Source organism: Bos indicus x Bos taurus, chromosome X (genome assembly GCF_003369695.1).
Source record: "Bos indicus x Bos taurus breed Angus x Brahman F1 hybrid chromosome X, Bos_hybrid_MaternalHap_v2.0, whole genome shotgun sequence".
Taxonomy (NCBI): domain Eukaryota; kingdom Metazoa; phylum Chordata; class Mammalia; order Artiodactyla; family Bovidae; genus Bos; species Bos indicus x Bos taurus.
The window spans coordinates 15,376,143-15,392,904 of record NC_040105.1 but is presented as its reverse complement, the minus strand read 5'-3'; the positions used below and the strand labels follow the sequence as shown (position 1 = coordinate 15,392,904).

Here is a 16,762-nt window from a genome sequence, read left to right as displayed (position 1 = left end):
GCCATTGCCTTCTCCATGATCTCAGCTAGAACTGAACAAAAATTCTCAGTGTGATGGAATGCAAAATGACGTGTATTTTAAAGTTCAACAATCCTTTGTTTAATGGAATCATATTAATGAAGTAATTTAAATGTACAGAGCACATTAAAATTATATTTTGAAGCATATGTGGAAAGTATTCTCATGGATGGAAAAGAAGGCTACGGGGAGACTGGGGGAGGCGGGGCACAGTTCCCAGCGCTGCTCTGTTATTTATTCACAGGAAGTGCTCTGGCCTGTCCAGAAGAGCACAAAACAAGGCTCACCAGACTACAGTCACTGTGAGGTTACTGCCAGTGAGGACCTTCTTCCTCCCTGGTGGCTAGCTTTGCCAATTGGTGGGGTCACTGCCCAGGGCCACTTAGCATCAATCCTCAAAGGTCGCTTGCACCAAATAAAGATATGAGTGGGGGAGAAGCAGGCCAGGCTTTGAAGTGCTGCAAATAGCACAAATAACTTCCCCAGACCATAGGAGCTGGCAGCATGAGACTCAGCACAGCCCTCAAGTGTGAGGCGGTTCCACCCTCACCCTCTGTGCCTGGCCCTTGGCTGGGGGCTCCAAGGTTGAGGCTGAGCCGGGGCTTCAGTTGCCTCAGCCCCACTGACTGAAGAGCTTTTGCGCATCTGGTCTCCTGCTGAGGGACACGTGCCCCTTGTGACTCAGGCAAAAGCTGGGTAGGGTGCTATTTGACTTTACCACAGCAAAATAAAAAAAAAGCCAACCTTCTCGCACACAAGCTATGCATGTTGCTTCTTTACCCCTCCCCCTCTTTTTTTCTTTAAAAAAAAAAAAAACTGTCTGGCCACATCATGTGGCATGCAGAATCTAGTTGCTTGGGCAGGGATCGAACCCAGGCCTGCCCTGCAGTGGAAGCAGGGTATCTTAACCACCGGACCACGAGGGAAGTTCCTCCTTTTTTTAATTGGCTCTTTTCAAATTCCAGCTCTATGAATGTTATCACATGCATGGACTGCTGTAATCCTAGCACACTTAGGATTCAGAACATTTCCATCATCCCAGCAAAGTCCCCCCACTCCTACCCCTGGCAACCACTCATCTGTCATCCATTACTATGGTTTTGTCTTTCTGAAAGTGTCATATAAATGGGTCATACCTTTTGAGACTGGCTTCTTTCACTCACCCATTATGCCTTTGAGATCCAGCCAAGTTATTGTATTATCAGCAATTTGTTCCTTTTTATTGCGAGTAGTATTAATATCTTATTGTCTGCTTATACTTTGAACAATGAAATGTCTCAGGCATGCAAGAGAATGTCAACCTGAGAATGTTCTGTAATGATGTGTACAAACAAGTAATTTTATTGGCTGTTCCACAGCCAGGGTAATGTTTTACAAAGAAAGAAACTAAAGTCTGCAACAGGGAATTTTCTTTGTTACTCACAATATTTAATATAAACCAGACTCATTGGCTAATGCTGTCCTTAGCTATCGTGCTGGCTCTTAAGCTGTGTCTGTCAGTTCCAAGCCTATCCTTCCACACACTGCACTGGTACTGCCAGGACTCTGCAAACATTTCTGTGCCAGCTGCTCCCTCTTAGCTTTTGCCCTCAGAGTGTCAGCCGCTTTCTGCAGTTACTGTCTCTGTGTCACCTCAGTTTCCCATTTGCCATGCCAGTCTTATAATACCTTCTCTCTTTTAAAATAACTGGGTGCTTTCTGTTTTCCTGACTGGACCTTGACTGATAAGGTACCTAGCATTGGCTCCTGGCTTGCTGATGTCTGAAGCCTCTGAAGTACTTGCTACTTCCAGTTCCTCAGTCAAAGGAGGAAAATATGAACAAGTGTGATGTTCCATGGGATGTCAAGATTTTAATGCTTTCCGCAGTTTGTGGCGGAGAGCAGGGGAGCCAACATAATGTCAAAAGCTAACTGCTTCTAATGGCCCTTGAAAATGGGTATAGAGGAAAAAAGTATTTGCTGGGGTCACTCCACATGCCAGGTGCTGTGCGAACATGCTCCAAGAAAAATACCATATTGGAATAGCAGCTACAAAGTCACAAACTACTTACAGCCAGTTTCCCAAATCTGTCTACCTGCTGTGAAGACTAAACAGGTGAGTGAAGAGGAGAGTGTGAGAGGCATCACCACTCCTCCAGTCTTAGATTTGAAACTCAAGCCAGGCTTTTCTCTCCCTGGGATACTATGAACGAGGCTCTAGAAATGGAGGAAATTAATCCTGTACATACCTAGCCTCGTATCTTCATAAAGCACTGCTATTTGTGATCATGTTATTTCTATGCCCAGAGCCTTTCGATAATTTCCCTTGCCTATGGAATACATTCAAACTTTTTAGTCTGACACACAAGATCCTTCAGGATCTGGTCTGTTGAACCACTGCAGCCAAACCAAACTTTCAAAATACATGTATACGCACTCCGTTTTCTCCTGCCTCCGTGTGCTCGCCCTTGTGGTTTCCTCAGCCTGTAATCCTTTTCAAAATTGCACCCCATCCTTCAAGGTCTTCTCAAATGCTCCTTTACTGTGAAGTTTAATCCTAACAATTTACTCCATTCTAACACCCTACACCAGTTAGGTATTAACACCTGACATTCAATACCATATAATTTCCTCTAGTAGTCATGCACTTTCGATGGCAGAGATTATGTTTCATTCATTTTTGTATCCTCCTAGTACTTACTTCAAAGTGAAGGAATAAATAAGAGGCTACAGTAGGGGAGAGGGCATTCCAAGTGGCAATATTGCTTTGAGAGTGCAGGATATTTTCTAGAGAAGCACATGGAGTTTGGTCTGCATGAAGGATCTGTGGGAAATCCATCTGGAAAGGTAGGTTAGGACCAGATTGTACAGAGGCTGGAGAGTAGCTGGATTAAGGATTTGAAATTATTTCTTTAGGCAGAATGGAGGAATAGAAGGCTTAGGTTTAGGAAAGAATTTGTATGTCAAAGGTTCTCATGCCAAAGTTAGAAATTTTTGTTAACTGGTTTAAAGGAGCAAACTAGATGAGATAAAGGGAAATACCTAAGCTGAAGCAAGACAGACTTGACTTCTACGGACAGTACCTTATTGAGACAGGTCATAAAACAACAGAATACTTCTGAGAAAGCTTGCAAAACTATGAAGATATTTTGTAAAAGCAAAACAAGACTTGTCTAGGACACTGTGGTATGTGTAATTCTTTTATAGAAAAGGAAAGGCGTGGTAGCATTTCTTAGTCCCAACTCTTACAAACCAGTAGAATACTGAAATCCCCAATGTGAATGCATGAATAAAGGGAAGGAAGGGAGAGACTGGATAAGAGAAGACAGAGTTGGGGATGGGGGAGAGGGTGAAGCAGCATGTACCTCTTTATCACCAGGGCAGGTAAATAGTATTGAAAACAACCCTCCTGCTAACTCTGGTCTTTAATCTCTTATGGCTCAAAACTCCATTCTCAGCCTTCTAATTCTTCTGTGAGCTAGATGAGTTTTTCTCAGAAGCTGCCTTCTGATAAGGCTGATTTTTTTCTTCTTGATAAAAAAAGGAAGAATAAATATGGTTATCATTTATAGCTTTGGACTACGACCAAAGGGGCGTGGGCCAGAATTGGAATGATGTCCTCCGTTTACTTCTGAATAAGCCTGTTGGAATGCCCCCGTCTTTCAAATGCACCCCCTTAGTAAGAAGAAAAGTAGGATTTGACAGATTCTTATTTTTAATATCCCTAGATGCCACAGTGTGGTAAGTAAGGAAACTACTATCAGGCTATGAAATGACAAAGAATCTCTGATGTTCTTTCCTGGTTCATTGTATCAAGTCTGACAAAGAATATTACTGTGAACATGATTGGAATAAGTTAACTGTCAACCCTGATGATAAGGATTTAGGTTTCATTGTTTCTCTGGAACCTGATAAACCTCTGCCATCTCATAGCAAGCATCTCCATCCCATACCACAGAGACCATTTGACATCATGCTCTGCATCGCTGGGGAGGCTTGAAGAGGGACGCTTGGTGAGACTGCTGGAGCCTCTTCCCACATTTGCAGAAGAGTGACTTCCATGCCTGTCTATCTAGACAGCAGAATCTAAGCAGGAACTTAGACTCCAAGAGTCCTGGAGACTTGACTGCAGGCCAAATGCAGCAATAGACTGTTCAGCTCAAATGCTGACTTTGATCAGCTGGGGCGGCAGGGACTATGTGGGAAAGAATGTTGTAACCTTCTTGGGAATGCCTGCGTTAAGTTTGTATAGAGGAAGAATATGTGAACATTCCAAGTGTGTGCAGATCTGAGCCTGGACCAGGGGTCTTGACTGATGAGAACAGATAAGCATTCAGCAAGGGATCAGACTGAACTGCTCTGACAAACTGACTCCACACTCTGAAATGGGAATCTATGCCATGATGGTACATTAGGGGCCAAAGTGTCATATACCATGGCAACTTCTCATCATCTGAGAGATTTTTGTGGCCATCTAAATTTTGCTATTTAAAGTAAATAAACTGTGTACTAAGCATTTCCTGGTTGAACTTACCTTTTCCTGAAGCCATATATGTGTCATAGGCATTGGGGTGTAGGTCTCAACTGTGAAATATCTATGGCTAAGAGTATACATTTATTTTTAACTTTATATTTTGAAATAATTTTAAACTTAACAGGGAAGTCACCAAGAAATAGAGTACATGTAATCCTTATCTAGGTTTTCCTAATGTTAACATCTCACATAACCATAGTATACTTATTGAAACCAGGAAATTAACACTGATAAATACTATTAACTGATACAGTAACCTTGTTTGGATTCTATCAATTTTCCCAATAATGTCATTTCTCTGGTCCAGGATTCAATCCAGGATCTCGCATTGGGTTTAGTTGTCAAATCTCCTTAGTCTCCTTCAGTTTGTTATAGTCCCTCAGTCTTTGCCTTCCGTGACCTTAATATTTGTGAAGAGTACTGGCCAGTTATTTTCTAGAATGTCCTTCAAGTTGGACACTGTCTTGTGATTAGACTGAAGTTACTAATTTTTGGCAAGAACCCCACAGAAGTGTTATCTCAGTGCTTCCTGTCAGGGGATTCATGCAGAGGCATGCCTTTTTACTGCTGATGTTAACTTTGATCCCTGGGTTAAGACTGTGTCTGCCCAATATTTGCAGCTCAAGTTACTATTTTCTCTTTATAATCAACAAGTATCTTGTGGGGAGAAACTTTGAAACTATGCAAGTATCCTGTTTCTCAGCACAATAACCCAACTATTTTAGCATCCAGTGATTCAGTTCAGTTCAGTCGCTCAGTTGTGTCTGACTCTTTGCGACCCCATGAACTGCAGTACACCAGGCCTCCCCGTCCATCACCAACTCCCGGAGTCCACCCAAACCCACGTCCATCGAGTTGATGATGCCATCCAACCATCTCATCCTCTGTCCTCCCCTTCTCCTCCTGCCCTCAATCCCTCCCAGCATCAGGGTCTTTTCCAATGAGTCAGCTCTTCACATGAGGTGGCCAAAGTATTGGAGTTTCAGCCTCAACATCAGTCCTTCCCATGAACACCCAGGACTGATCTCCTTTAGGATGGACTGGTTGGATTTCCTTGCAGTCCAAGGGACTCTCAAGAGTCTTCTCCAACACCACAGTTCAAAAGCACCTATTCTTCAGCACTCAGCTTTCTTTATAGTCCAACTCTTACATCCATACATATTGCCTGTAAAAAATTTTGCTGTCACATTTGGCTAAACGGTGATTTAAAACACCTTCCATCACTATTTCTATATTTATTAGTTAGAATCCTTCTGTAAGGAATAGCTACTCACCCCAATGTATTTATTTACTTATCCCAGTTTACTTATGTCAGTATAGACTCCTGGATATTTCTTTTATGCTGTGTCTTATAATCTATTACTATCATTATTTTACTGTCCCAGATTTGGCCATTGGGAGCTCCTTCAAGTTGGTTCCTATGCCTTTTTCACATGGCATTATTATTATTTTAGTACTTTCTTGCTTTCTGGCCTCTCAAGATATTCCAAGCTTGTATTCTATTTTCCCCAGCCCAGTCCTGGAAAGGAGTCCTGGTTTCTTTTTATTACAGAGTGGTATTTAGAAGCAAGTTCTAGGCACTAGATATGCTTAAATGTTACCAGAGTGTCATTGCTTCTAAGGCACTCTCAGATGACAGAGCTAGGAAGTACGTTTGAATACTCATAAATGCATATGTGCACATATTTTGTGCCTAACTACCTGCATATGTGTGTGTGTGTGAAAATACATGTATGAATTTATAGTGGTACTTTAGATTCTAACCTAACACCAAGGGATTGATTCTTGATGTCCCTCTTTCCTTATTTGGAACTCCTTTCTCCAAAGGTGACTAATCATCCACAAAGTATTTGTTCAATCCTAGTATACACAAAAAGTAGTTTCAGAATTTCTAACTCGTTCTCTTGTAAAGAAAAAATTTACCAACTAAAGTATAATATTTGTGTACAATTCCTTTTGTCTTTAGTCTACACTGTTTCTAAAGGTGTGGGGGCTCCCTGAGGAGCTGTCATGTGCGAATGGGGTCTCAGGCTTCCATGTCACTGTGGAGGGAAGAGCTTGAGGAGGATCAAGACAGAGACCTGCTTCTCCCACAATCAAATCATCTACCTCTACAGCCAGTTCACCAGCCTGGACAAAAGTGAGAATGGGACCCTCAGCTGGGAAGATTTCCAGTGGATTCCAGGACTTGTCATCAAGCCACTTGGGGACTGGCTCATCAGCGGCTTCTTTCCAGACGGAAAAGATCAGGCAGGCTTCCATGGCTTCATAAAATCTTTGGCTCACTTCTGACCCACTGAAGATAGTGCAAAGTGCAAAGATAAGAATGGACCAGAACCACTTAACAGCCGAAGCAACAAACTGTACTTTGCTTTTCGACTATATGATTTGGATAAAAATGACAAAATCTTCCACAATGAGCTATTCCAGGTTCTTTGCATGATGGCTGGAGTGAATGTCTCGGATGAGCAGCTGGGTGGCATCACAGACAGGACCATTCAGGAGGCTGATCTAGAGAGGGATGGTGCCATATCTTTTGAAGAATTTGTTGAGGCTTTGGAGAAGGTGAACTGGCAAGCAGAAAGTGAGCATCCAATTTCTTGACTAAAAGGCCAAGACCAGACTGTTCCCTGCTCTCTAGTATCTAAGAACTGGACGTGAGAGTCCTCCTGTCTCCCAGCCCTCCCTCTCCCCTGTTATCTATCCAAGATAATACGGCAACCTCCCTTTGGTGTACATGGTGCATTCCAGAACGGCACACCCAGTTCATTCCTGTTCAGTATCCATTCACCAGTTCCCCCTTTATAAATATCACCACCGTCCCCCAGTTATGCTGCTGAATGCTACACATCCATCCAGTCTGAGAAACTGAGAGAGCGACTCAAGCCAAGAAGCAGCCAGGCGATCTCTGTTACTGATACAGACCGTAGCTACCCCACTGTCCCTCCTCAGCATGCAACTTTGGCCTTTTCCATGTGGCCTTTGCTTCCTGTTTCTCTGTCACCCAGTCATCCATTGCCTTGATCTTTCAGTCTGCATGCCCTTTGTCATGCCTCCAAATCTCCTCTCTTAAATATATGTCTAACTTGACAGGATGCTTCTGTGGCATGGCAGCTTTTATTTACCTTTGCTCATAAATGAGGCTCTGGGACGTTGTCTCCCCAGGAGCATTCTGGGAACCAACACTTGTCTCAGAAGAATGTGACCATCTGTTTGTCCCTTGCACTCTGCTCTGTCATCAAAGGGCTGCTGGAGGGAGACATTCTTCTTGAGAGGTGTCGAGCCAAGTCTTCCAGATGGCTTGCCATGGGTGCTTGACCTCTGGCCTCTGATTCTGCACATGAAGGGTGGCTACTCTGTGGGTACCCGTTAGTACAGTGTTGTTTCTTCAGAAAATAGCCACATGCCTGCTGGTCTGCTCAGCTTTGGGGCACTGTCACAAGCAGAGGAGCCGCCCTGACAGTCTGCCTCGGACTCTCCAAACAAGAGAGCCTCTTGTGTCCCCAGCTCTGCAGCATGCTTTATACAAGTTGGTACTGCACACCCTGGAATGTTTTTCACTGCATGTTTCCAGTGGAAAGAGTTATGGAGAGGCCTAATTCATCCTGTCCAAGGGATTTCAAGATTGTCCTTAGTATCCTCAAGGTTTTTGCACTTGGCAAATAATTATGTCAGAAGCCATAGTCGGCTCCCAGTAGAGGTCCAGAGCACTGACCATATTGTTACATTAGCTGTCCGGTTATGCTGGCTTCCTGCCTCCACTGGTAACTGCTTAGAATCAAGGAGTCTGGCAGTGGTGGCACAAGCCGAGGTAGCACTGTAGACCTTTCAGCGAGCCAGGAGTCAGAGCAGCTTCTTTGCCAAAGTCAGCTTAGTTTAGACCTCACCCCAAAAGGCTGTTGCCATCCTAACACCTAAATCTGTTCGTTCATATATCTGCCTGTGGTGGATTTTCTCCTTATCACCAAATTCAGACTTAAATCGAAGAAACTAGGGAAAACCATGAGACCATTCAGGTATGACTTTAAATCAAATCCCTTACAATTATATGGTGGAAGTGACAAATAGATTCAAGGGTTTAGATATGATAGACAAATTGCCTGAAGAAGTATGGACAGAGATTCATCACATTGAACAGGAAGCAGTGATCAAGACCATCCCCAAGAAAAAGAAATACAAAAAGGCAAAATAGTTGTCTGAGGAGGCCTTACAAATAGCTGAGAAAAGAAGAGGAGCTAAAGGCAAAGGAGAAAAGGAAAGATATACCCATTTGAATGCAGAGTTCCAAAGAATACCAAGGAGAGATAAGAAAGCCTTCCTCAGCAATCAATGCAAAGAAATAGAGGAAAACAATAAAATGGAAAAGACTAGAATCTCTTCAAGAAAATTAGAGATACCAAGGGAACATTTCATGCTTTCTTGAGCATGAAAGATGGGCACAATAAAGGACAGAAATGGTATGGACCTAACAGAAGCAGAAGAGATTAGGAAGAGGTGACAAGAATACACAGAAGAACTATACAAAAAAGGTCTTCATGACCCAGATAACCACGATGGTGTGATCACTCACCTAGAGCCAGACATCCTGGAATGTGAAGTCAAGTGGGCCTTAAGAAGCATCACTACCAACAAAGCTAGTGGATGTGATGGAATTCCAGTTAAGCTATTTCAAATCCTAAAAGATGATGCTGTGAAAGTGCTGCACTCAATATGCCATCAAATTTGGAAAACTCAGCAGTGGCCCCAGGACTGGAAAAGGTCAGTTTTCATTCCAATCCCAAAGAAAGCTAATGACAAAGAATGTTCAAACTACAGCACAATTGTACTCATCTCACATGCTAGCAAAGTAATGCTCAAAATCCTCCAAGCCAGGCTTCAACAGTACATGAACTGTGAACTTCCAGATGTTCAAGCTGGTTTTAGATAAGGCAGAGGAACCAGAGATCAAATTGCCAACATTTTTTAGATCATCAAAAAAGCAAGAAAGTTCCAGAAAAACATCTACTTCTGCTTTATTGACTATGCCAAAGCCTTTGACTGTGTGGATCACCACAAACTGTGGAAAATTCTGAAAGAGATGGGAATACCAGATCACCTTACCTGCCTCCTGAGAAATCTGTATGCAGGTCAAGAAGCAACAGTTAGATCTGGACATGAAACAATGAACTGGTTCCACATCAGGAAAGGAGTACGTCAAGGCTGTATATTGTCACCCTGCTTATTTAACTTCTATGCAGAGTACATCATGTGAAATGCCGGGCTGGATGAAGCACAAGCTGGAATCAAGATTGCTGAGAGAAATATCAATAACCTCAGATATGCAGATGATACCACCTTTATGGCAGAAAGCAAAGAACTAAAAAACCTCTTGATGAAGGTGAAAGAGGAGAGTGAAAAAGCTGGCTTAAAACTTAACATTCAGAAAACTAAGATCATGGCATCCGATCCCATTGCTTCATGGCAAATAGATGGGGAAACAATGGAAACAGTATGAGACTTTATTTTCTTGGGCTCCAAAATCACTGCAGATGGTGACTGTAGCCATGAAATTAATTAAAAGACACTTGCTCCTTGGAAGAAAAGTTATGTCCAACTGAGACAGCATATTAAAAAGCAGAGACATTTCTTTGCCAAGAAAGGTCTGTCTAGTCAAAGCTTTGGCTTTTCCAGTAGTCATGTATGGATGTGAGAGTTGGACTATAAAGAAGGCTGAGCACTGAAGAATTGATGCTTTTGAACTGTGGTGTTGGAGAAGACTCTTGAGAGTCCCTTGGACTGCAAGGAGATCCAACCAGTCCATCCTAAAGGAAATCAGTCCTGAATATTCATTGGAAGGACTGATGTTGAAGCTGAAACTCCAATACTTTGGCCAATACTCCAATACAATACAACTCCAATACAAACTCCAATACTGATGCGAAGAATTGACTCATTGGAAAAGACCCTGATGCTGGGAAAGATTGAAGATGGGAGGAGAAGGGGATGACAGAGGGTGAGATGGTTGGATGGCATCACCAACTCGATGGACATGAGTTTGAGCAAGCTCCGGGAGTTGGTGGACAGGGAAGCCTGGCGTGCTGCAGTCCATGGGATCTCAAAGAGTCAGACACGACTGAGCGACTGAACTGAACTCAACTGGTGGATTTTCTCTGACTCACTGTGTGCTTCCTTGCTTGGAAAGAAGCAATTCTTTAGGAAAGGAATGGCCAAAGAACACCACTGCAAAGAGAAAGGAAAGGAATGGGGGACAGAGGAGTGGCTGGCTGAGATCGCTCAAGTACAAACAATGAGGAATTCTGTATGATGTATCATTCTGGCTTTCTGATGAAGTGATATAACACAGGAATTGTTTACAAGGGGAGAACTGTCTGATAAGCATCTATGCAGCACCTCAGAGGCTCTTTGACTTGAATTTTTAAAGTTCCTAAGTTTATGGCTTTGCCCTCTTTCAGCAGTAATAGCATACTGTTTAAATCCTTGGCCATGCCTTATTCTTCTATTTAAAATTATACTCATCAGTCCATCAATAAATATTTATGATTAAGACAAAACAACAAAATAAACATAGGTTTTTCCAAAGTTACTTAGGTTAGCTATTTTCTTCCCCATCTCCTTCGGTGTGGTTATGATATTCATTTGTAATATAGTTAGGTTTATTTGTTATTGCCTGTTTTCCATTTTGGCTTCTCTTTACATTCGGGCTGATGTTAATTATTTATTTATCAGGTTGGGTATGTGATACACTGGGGCTTCCCAGGTGGCACTAGTGGACTAGTGGTAAAGAACCCACCCGCCAGTGGAGGAGACATAAGAGACACGGGTTCGATCCCTGAGTTGGGAAGATCCCCTGGAGGAGGGCATGGCAACCCACTCCAGTATTCTTGCCTGGAGAACTCCATGGACAGAGGAGCCTGGCAAGCTATGGTCCATAAGAGTGCAAAGTGTCAGACACGACTGAAGCGACTTAGCATGCATGCATTCGTGTGAAAGATTACTTGGGTTCTAAGAGTTAGAGCTCCCCAAAATATACTCAAAGACATGCTACCTCCTTCCCATCCCCCATGCTTTCTACCCCATTCCTACCACACCCTGTTGGTAAACCCGTCTCATTCGTTTCTGGTTTCTCTCTCCTGTATAGTCGGTTTTGCCGTAACTCTTGTTTTGAAAAAGCAAGTTTGTCCCAGCATGAGTGCTATCTTAGAGAACAATCTGAGCTTAGCGTGAATTTTGTGTTTGTTTATGCACAATTTCGTGCATGAGAAGCTCTAGGTGAATGCAGGAACTGACCCAGCTGACCTGAACTGTGGAAAAACACAAAATGCACACACCTCAATCATCTCTGAGCCCCCTTGGTTCCCCTTTGTCTTAGCAGCCATGCCTATCACCATCCGGTACTGCACCTGCCTTCTGATTTCAGGCACCCCTGCATCTCCCCCTTCTCCTGACCCCCATGCCACAAGCACACTTTAGGGCCTTTTCTAGGGAAAGTAACATATTTATTGTATTATACATTTCTTAACCATTTCGCACGTGTAAACCTGTGCTACTTTTATTAGGTTCCTATCTTTGTATATGTGTGTGTGACAGAAATGTTTTGAGTGTTGTGCTCTGTTTTCTCCATAAACCTTTTGATTTTTATTGTGCAGTTCTGCATAATGTGAAGATTTATAAGGATGGCTATGTGGTGCTATAGCAGAATTGACTATTTCTTTTACACAAATAAGTGGATACCTTCATATTTTCTTATATATCCTTCTTTGTAACATGAAGGGTAGCATACTGTAGACACTCTTTTGGGCTTTGCCTTTGTCCCTTAAGCGTATGTCCTGGAAAGCACTCCTTATTAGCTCATAAAATATTTTTTTACAGCTGCATAGTACTTCATTATGTGGATGTCCTGTAGTGTATTCCATCACTACATGTACAGAACCACAGAAAAAGGGCTAATATCATTAATGAATAAATACCTCTTAAATATATCCATCTGTTTATAGGCACCTTGGTTGTTTCCAGTATCTCATAACTGTAAACAACACTGCAATGAATAATCTTTTTGTATTATTGGAGGTGAAGGTTTAGCAAGATTTCTAGGGCAGAAAGTGAGTGCATATGTGGTTGTGTTAGAGACTGCCAAATTCCCTTCCAGATAGGCTGTCCAAAAAGTTTGCATTTCCACCAGCAATATTTGTGAGCACCTGTTTTCTCCCCAATTACACCAATGGAATAGAGTATGTTGTCATATTGTTTAATTTTTCCTAATCTGATGCTGCTACTGCTGCTAAGTCACTTCAGTCATGTCCGACTCTGTGTGACCCCATAGACAGCAGCCCACCAAGCTCACCCGTCCCTGGGATTCTCCAGGCAAGAACACTGGAGTGGGCTGCCATTTCCTTCTCCAATGCATGAAAGTGAAAAGTGAAAGTGAAGTCGCTCATTCGTGTCCGACTCTTAGCGACCCCATGGACTGCAGCCTACCAGGCTCATCCGTCCATGGGATTTTCCAGGCAAGAGTACTGGAGTGGGGTGCCATTGCCTTCTCCGTTTTCCTAATCTAATAGGTGATAAATGGTATCTGTATTGTTTGTATTTCTCTAATTATGAGTTTGAACAATTTTCCCTAAGTTTAACAAACGTTTTCATGTTTTCTTCTGGATTGTCTGTTCAAGGCTTTCCCCCCACATTTCTACCAGATTTTTGCTCCTTTCTTTGTCCCTCATTTTTAAGAGATATTTATCTATTAGTGATATCAGTCCTTTTTCCCTATGGTATACGTCGCACATATATTCTCCCAGTTTTTGGTTATCGTTTGACTTTGTTTATGGTGTCTCAGCATGCAAAAAAGTTAATGTTCAAATTTATCAGTATTCTCTTTTATTGCCTCTGTTGTCAGAGTTACAGAGCCATTTCCTAGACCAAGGGCAAAGAATAATTCACCCCTACTCTGTAATAGTACTTGTATGGTTGCATTTTTTATGTTTAGGTCTCTGATCCCTTTGGAGTTCAATCTTGCATAAGGTGTGAAGTATAACTCTAATTAAATGGTTCTCAACCAGGGGAGATGTAACAGTGTCTGGAGACATTTCAGGTTGTCAAAACTAGGGGAAGGTGTGCTCCTGACATCTAGTGTATAGAGGCCAAGGATGCTTCTAAACATCATACAGTGCATAGGCTAGCTTCCACAGCAAAAAATGATCTGACTCAAAATGTCAGTAGTGTCGAGATTGTGAAATTCTGATAAAATTTTTTTTCTTCAACAAGTGGCTACACAGTTGTTCCAGCATCATTAAAAAAAAAAGAAACAACTCTCTATCTTTTTGCCTCAATGTTTAGCGATACTACCTCTATCAGATATTTTCATATATACTTGGGTCCATATCTGGAATTTGTATTCTGTTCTACTGGTATATTTATGCCAGTATCACAGTGTTGTAATTCAGTGTATTTAGGCTTTAAAGATACTTTAATATCTGTTAGGGCTAGTCCCCCCTTATAGGTGTCTTTTTGTCAGGGTTTTACTGGCTATTCTTTTTTTTAATAGACTATTTTTAATTGAATGGGTCTTTAAATTCTATAGTGCTTTGCAATTTTCAGAAGTTTCACACACAATTTCATATAACCCCATAATAACCTATGTTACCCCTCCCCTCTTCCCTCTCCTTATGGTAACCACTGGTTTGATCTCTCTATCTCTGATTCTGCTTCTTTTTTTTTGTTTTATTTGCTAGTTTGTTGCTTTTAGTTTCTACATGTAGGTGATTATCATACAGTATTTGTCTTTCTCTGTCTGATTTATTTAATTTAGCATGAGTGAGTGAGTGAAGTTGCTCAGTCATGTCTGACTTCTTGCGACTCCGTGGACTGTAGCCCACCAGGCTCCTCCATCCATGGGATTCTCCAGGCAAGAATACTGGAGTGGGTTGCCATTTCCTTCCAAATCCATCCATGTTGCTGCAAATGGCAAAATTTTATTTTTATGGCTGAGTACTATTCCATTATATACCCACACGCACCATATCTTCTTTATCTATTCATCTGTTGATGACAGGTTGGTTCCATCTCTTGGCAATTGTAAATAATGCTGCTATGAACACTGGGGTGTGTGTACATTTCTGAATTAGTGTTTCGGGATTGTTTTTTCCAGATATATGCCCAGGAGTGGAATTGCTGGGTCATATGGTAGTTCTGGAGAAGGCAATGGCAACCCACTCCAGTACTCTTGCCTGGAGAATCCCATGGGTGGAGGAGCCTGGTGGGCTGCAGTCCATGGGGTCACTAAGAGTCAGACATGACTGAGCGACTTCACTTTCCCTTTTCACTTTCATGCATTGGAGAAGGAAATGGCAACCCACTCCAGTGTTCTTGGCAACCCACTCCAGTGTTCTTGCCTGGAGAATCCCAGGGATGGCAGGGCCTGGTGGGCTGCCGTCTATGGGGTCACACAGAGTCGGACACAACTGAAGTGACTTAGCAGTAGCAGCAGCAGCATGGTAGTTCTACTTTTAGTTTTTAGAGAAACCACCATACCGTTTTCCACAGTGGCTGCACCAATTTACATTCCCACCAAGTATTCAAAGGTTCCTTTTTCTCCAGACCCTGCCTTGCATTTATTATTTATAATAAATAATATTTTTGATTATGGCATTCAGATGTGTGTGAGGTGATCCTCATTGTAGTTTTCATTTTCATTTCTCTAATAATTAGTGATGTTGAGCATCTTTTCATGTGCCTGTTGGCCATCTGCATTTCCTTTTGGAAAAATGTCTATTCAAGTCTTCTGCCCATTTGTTAATCTGGTTGTTTGGTTTTTTGATGTTGAATTGTATGAGCTGTTTATTTTTAACTGGAGGATAATTGCTTTACAATACTGTGTTGGTTTCTGCCATACTGTATGAGCCATTTACATTTCTTAGATATGATCCCTTCATTGGTCATATCATTTGCAAATATCTTCTCTCATTCAGTAGGTTATCTTTTCATTTTGTTGATGGTTTCCTTTGCTGTGTAAAAGCTTTTAAGTTTAATTAGGTCCCATTTGTTTATTTTTGCTTCAGGAGGTGGATCAAAAAATATATTGCTGTGATTTATGTCAAAAAGAATGTTCTATGTTTTCCTCTAGGAGTTTTATAGTATATGGCCTTACATTTAGGTCTTGAATCCATTTTGAGTCTATTTTGTATATGGTGTTAGAGAATTCTTTTACATGTAGCTGTCTAGGTTTCTCAGCACCACTTAAAAGAGACTACCTTTTCTCCGTTGTATATTCTTGCCTCCTTTGTTGTAGATTCACTGATTTTAAGTGTGTGAGTTTATTTCTGGGCTCTCTATTCTGTTTTGTTGATCTATGTGCCAGTACTTGGTGCCAGTACCATATTTTTTTTGATGACTATAGCCTTGTAGTATAGGCTGAAGACTGGGAGCATGATTCCTCCAGCTCTGTTTTTCTTTCTCAAGACTGTTTCAACTATTCAGGGTCTTCTGTGTTTCCATACAAATTTAAAAATTATTTGTTCTCATTTTTTGAAAAAAATGCCACTGGTATTTTGATAGCTCAGTTGGTAAAGAATCCACCTGCCATGCAGGAGACCCCAGTTTGATTCCTGGGTCAGGAACATCTGCTGGAGAAGGGATAGGCTACCCACTCCAGTATTATTGGGCTTCCCTTGTGGCTTAGCTGGTAAAGAATCTGCCTGCAGTGTGGGAGGCCTGGGTTCTATCCCTGGGTTGGGAAGATCCCCTGGAGAAAGGAAAGGCTACCCACTCCAGTATTCTGGCCTGGAGAATTCCATGGACTGTATAGTCCATGGGGTCACAAAGAGCTGGACACGAGTGAGCGGCTTTCACTCTTTCCCTTCTTTGCACTGAATCTGTAGATTTCCTTGGGTAGTATGATCATTTTAACGATAGTCTTCCAGTCTAAGAACATGATATACTTTCTATCTGTTTGTGTTGTCTTCAGTTAATTTTATTAATGTCTTACAGTTTTACAAGTACAGGTCTTTTACCTCCTTAGATGGGTTTATTACTAGTTTTTTTTTTTCTTTTTGATGCAATGCTAAGTGGGATTGTTTCCTTAATTTCTCTTTCTGATAGTTTATATTAGTGTATACAAGTGCAACATATTTCTGTATTTTAATTTTATACCAAATTCATTGAGCTCTAGTACCTTTCCAGTGGCATCTTTAGGATTTGCTATGTATAGTATCATGTCATCTGCAAAAAGTGCATTTTACT

General features: G+C 41.7%; 1 protein-coding gene and 1 pseudogene across 5 annotated transcripts in view; one reads left to right on the top strand and one right to left on the bottom strand.

Moving 5' to 3' along the window:
• Nucleotides 1-16,762, bottom strand: part of NHS (NHS actin remodeling regulator) — a 345,836-nt gene that overhangs the window by 22,460 nt on the left and 306,614 nt on the right. The gene's annotated exons all lie outside the window — the stretch shown is intronic.
• On the top strand, nucleotides 5,632-8,562 carry LOC113886724 (annotated as a pseudogene).